General features: G+C 29.7%; 1 long non-coding RNA gene across 1 annotated transcript; it reads right to left on the bottom strand.

The window, feature by feature from the left end:
• Window positions 1-2,873: 2,873 nt before the first annotated feature.
• LOC136231934 (uncharacterized) lies at window positions 2,874-4,548 on the bottom strand. The gene is made up of 3 exons (XR_010690192.1): window positions 4,188-4,548; window positions 3,832-3,907; window positions 2,874-3,086 (listed from the first exon to the last, which is right to left on the bottom strand). It is a non-coding gene; the product is annotated as an uncharacterized lncRNA (long non-coding RNA).
• Window positions 4,549-5,220: the final 672 nt, after the last annotated feature.

The following is a 5,220-nucleotide window of genomic DNA, read 5'->3' as shown; positions in this document are numbered from 1 at the left end:
GATCGTTATTCGAACGATTGTGTTCTATATTTATTTTATCAATCATTTATCTAATAATATATTTTTTTTAATATCGAGGTCATGAAACCTTATCATAACCTAACACCGTCGTACTTAACGTATCTTTGTTTGAATAATTAAGTAATAATCACGATCTTCATACAAAAGTCCCTAGGGTTTCTCAGCTCATTATTCGAACGATTGTGTTCTATATCCATATAATAATATAGTTTTTTTAACTTTTATTTGAAGTCATGAAACCTTATCGTAATAATCAAGTAATAATTAAGTAATAATCACTAGCTCCATAAAAAACTCCCTATGGTTTCTCAGCTCGTTAATTAAACGATTATGTTCTATATTTATCTAATAATATTTTTATTTTAATTTTGAGGTCATGAAACCTTATCGTAACCTAACACCATCGGGCTTGACATATCTTGGTCTGACTAATTAAGTAATAATCACGATATCCATACAAAACTCCCTAGGGTTTCTCATATCGTTATTCGAATGATTGTGTTCTATATTTATTTTATCAATCATTTATCTAATAATATTTTTTTTAATATCGAGGTCATGAAACCTTATCGTAACCTAATACCGTCGTACTTAACGTATCTTTGTTTGAATAATTAAGTAATAATCACGATCTACATACAAAAGTCCCTAGGGTTTCTCAGCTCATTATTCGAACGATTGTGTTCTATATCCATATAATAATATAGTTTTTTTTAACTTTTATTTGAAGTCATGAAACCTTATCGTAATAATCAAGTAATAATTAAGTAATAATCACTATCTCCATAAAAAAACTCCATAGGGTTTCTCAGCTCATTAATTAAACGATTATGTTCTATATTCATCTAACAATATTTTTATTTTAATTTTGAGGTCATGAAACCTTATCGTAACCTAACACCATCGGGCTTGACATATCTTGGTCTGACTAATTAAGTAATAATCACGATATCCATACAAAACTCCCTAGGGTTTCTCAGATCGTTATTCGAACGATTGTGTTCTATATTTATTTTATCAATCATTTATCTAATAATATATTTTTTTAATATCGAGGTCATGAAACCTTATCGTAACCTAACACCATCGTACTTAACGTATCTTTGTTTGAATAATTAAGTAATAATCACGATCTACATACAAAAGTCCCTAGGGTTTCTCAGCTCATTATTCGAACGATTGTGTTCTATATCCATATAATAATATAGTTTTTTTAACTTTTATTTGAAGTCATGAAACCTTATCGTAATAATCAAGTAATAATCACTAGCTCCATAAAAAAACTCCCTATGGTTTCTCAGCTCGTTAATTAAACGATTATGTTCTATATTCATCTAATAATATTTTTATTTTAATTTTGAGGTCATGAAACCTTATCGTAACCTAACACCATCGGGCTTGACATATCTTGGTCTGACTAATTAAGTAATAATCACGATATCCATACAAAACTCCCTAGGGTTTCTCAGATCGTTATTCGAACGATTGTGTTCTATATTTATTTTATTAATCATTTATCTAATAATATATTTTTTTAATATCGAGGTCATGAAACCTTATCGTAACCTAACACCGTCGTACTTAACGTATCTTTGTTTGAATAATTAAGTAATAATCACGATCTACATACAAAAGTCCCTAGGGTTTCTCAGCTCATTATTCGAACGATTGTGTTCTATATCCATATAATAATATAGTTTTTTTAACTTTTATTTGAAGTCATGAAACCTTATCATAATAATCAAGTAATAATTAAGTAATAATCACTAGCTCCATAAAAAAACTCCCTATGGTTTCTCAGCTCGTTAATTAAACGATTATGTTCTATATTCATCTAATAATATTTTTATTTTAATTTTGAGGTCATGAAACCTTATCGTAACCTAACACCATCGGGCTTGACATATCTTGATCTGACTAATTAAGTAATAATCACGATATCCATACAAAACTCCCTATGGTTTCTCAGATCGTTATTCGAACGATTATGTTCTATATTCATCTAATAATATTTTAATTTTAATTTTGAGGTCACGAAACCTTATCGTAACCTAAAACCGTCTGACGTAATTAATTAATAATCATGATCTACATACAAAAGTCATTATGGTTTCTCAGCTCGTTATTTGAATGATTATGTTCTGTAATTATTTTCTCAATCCTTTTGTTTAATAATATTTTATTTAACATAATAATTATAATAACAATTTATAAATCATAAGGGTTTTTTTTAACTTATTAATATAAATTAATTGGTGTGAATAATTGCTCCCTTACCTCAATTTTGAATTCACATTATATATAAAAATATACTGCTTGGATTTCAGAAATACATTTAATGCAACATGGATCGCATTTATATTTATAACTGGAAAACTAAAACACATATGAAGGCGTCTTCTAATTGGCGAATGCTTACCATATTAAATTAGCAATTCATTTATTTTAACGCCACATTAATGACATTCATAAATAGCGCGGTATATAACAAGGAAAACCTTCATACGTACACTCACAAATATATTAGATTGTTTCAATTGCAATTAATGTTCAAATCTTTTTTTTTCTATTATTATTTATTATTTCGGCATATGGAAAAAGTTGCATACATTTTGACATTATGGTTGTTCAAATTTAATTAAAATAAAAATTTATAAAATTTGCTGAAAAGGGGAATCGAACACGTGACCTTAAGTGTCACGCCCGAACTCTAAAATTTACTATACAAAATCAACCTAAAATCCGGCAGCATTTCCTCTAGAATATGAATACCCAATTTTTTTTTATACCTGCCAAAAGAAGTCACCAAGCTACCCATATATATATATATATATATATCTAATACCATCCTCTTCAACAACAATCACACAATATATTCTTATGTCCAAAATATCATCTCCCTCTAGTAACAATACAACTATCATTTCATGTTAATAAGTACAAACGCAAAATTGGAGGTAATCCTCAACAAAAGAGAAATCTAAGTTGGCCCAACCTCTTCTATGACTTACTGAAGATCCAAAAACAGCTATCTGCTATGTTCTAGCTACCTCTTATCAGCTTATCTGAAATGTTTAAATAAGAGGGGTGAGTATAACACATACTCAGTGAATGGATAAATATATAACAAAGGGGGAACAATACATGTTTTTCATACATAATGTGTACATGTTAAAAATCATAGCTGGATAATAAAGTTTGTAAAAACGATTCAAACAACTTTTCTAAGATGTCTCGTTTTCTGAATAATTTATGTCATAAAAATAAATATATCATATCAAAACATTATCATCTCAAAATATCATCATACACCCAAATACGTATCCTAAAGATCAACTTCAAGGGGCGAACCACGGAGGGATGACAAACCAGCCCCCGGAAGCAACCATAAACCATCCACGTGAAATATACATATTTCACGTATCTCATAACTGAACAAGTGGGTGGGATCCCGGTATTTCATATCTCATCAATCAATTCTGTCATACGCATGCGCAGAGCCAATATCCATCAACACTATGGAATACCCGTCATCAAAGGCATGATCTAAAGGCCCATAATTTGAGTGTATAATGTCATATATCCAGCTTCCTCATCAAATACATTTCAAAATCCAACACCAAACTCATAGCATATATCTACATACACAATAGATATACATATATATGTAATTAAAACACAAACTACCATGAATTGTTCCCAATTTTATTTATCACAATATACTTTGCTTGAAACATTTTATTTAGCATAATTAGAAAGACATACTATAAATATAATGAAAACAACATTGTTATATAATTACCCACTCACCTTATTGTCCAAAAAGAACCACTTCCTTTAACCTTACAAGCACCTTATTATGTCTCCATAGGTGCTAGATTCTCACCTAGAATAACCACAATCAACTTTATGTATTTAATAATTCTAATTCACCACAAAAATGCTACAATATATGCTTATGCTCCTAATTTTCTTAACCTCATATAATATCTAACTTCATCTAGTCCAAAGCTTACCTAAATGTGAATTTCTATGTTAAATTCCTAAGCTCTAAACTTGAAAAATTCATAGTAATTAATCTGTTGAGAATCTGACAAAAAGTCAAGAATTAATCTTTCTCAAAATAATATATAGAGTGTGGTAAAAATAATTTCGGCCGGAAATACCTTCGCCGGAGAAACTCGCCGGTCGCCGGGGTGTCGCCGGCGTGAATCCGGTGACTGCTGGAAACTCTCCTCGCCGACACGAGTTCAATGGTGGTGGTTTTGTAGCTTAACTCCTTACGGTTTGTCCGAATCGAGCCTTTGAAGGTTGAAATCCATAATACCCAAAACTTGAAATTTAGCTCTAAATTTCAGAAATTGATAGATGTTTTGGCTTGTTTGGGAGGAATTAGTAAGTGCAAAGTGAAGAATAAACTGATTGTGAGGAAGATTGATGGAGATAAGGATGAAATATGATGGTGGTGATGGAAGAGAGGAAAGAAAGAGCTAGAAGAATGGTGAGTGGAAGAGAAATGGGAAATGATAAAATGGGGAGGAAAGTGAGGTGTAGGAGCTGTCCTCTCTTTATATTATTTTTTTTTTTACCCTTAATTTTTATTTATTTACATTAAGAGCCCAGATGTTATATTAAGATTCAAGGGGAGTCACTATACCATCAGGACAATCAGCTATTTTTGTTTATGCTTACACCGATTTATCTAAAGTGACTTTTTAATTCCTTTTGTTTTAATAATATTTTCTTTATTTCATGTGCAATTAAGGTTTTATTGCCTTCTATATAAAAAAAAGGTTTTATTGCCTTGCGTAGGCTTAAATAACGTACCATAACGTGAATAATTAAGTAATAATCACGATATCCATATAATAATATAGTTTTTTTAACTTTTATTTGAAGTCATGAAACCTTATCGTAATAATCAAGTAATAATTAAGTAATAATCACTAGCTCCATAAAAAACTCCCTAGGGTTTCTCAGCTCGTTAATTAAACGATTATGTTCTATATTCATCTAATAATATTTTTATTTTAATTTTGAAGTCACGAAACCTTATCGTTGTAACATCCGTGTTTAAAAATTTCGAATCTATATGTTTTTGAACTAGATTATAATATACATCTTTTAGAGTGTTAACTACAATTTGAATTTAAGTATATTATTGGGTTTAATTTAATATTTTTAGGTGTAAATTAAAAT

This window comes from Euphorbia lathyris, chromosome 6 (genome assembly GCF_963576675.1).
Source record: "Euphorbia lathyris chromosome 6, ddEupLath1.1, whole genome shotgun sequence".
Lineage (NCBI taxonomy): Eukaryota > Viridiplantae > Streptophyta > Magnoliopsida > Malpighiales > Euphorbiaceae > Euphorbia > Euphorbia lathyris.
This window is presented reverse-complemented; position numbering and strand designations above follow the sequence as displayed.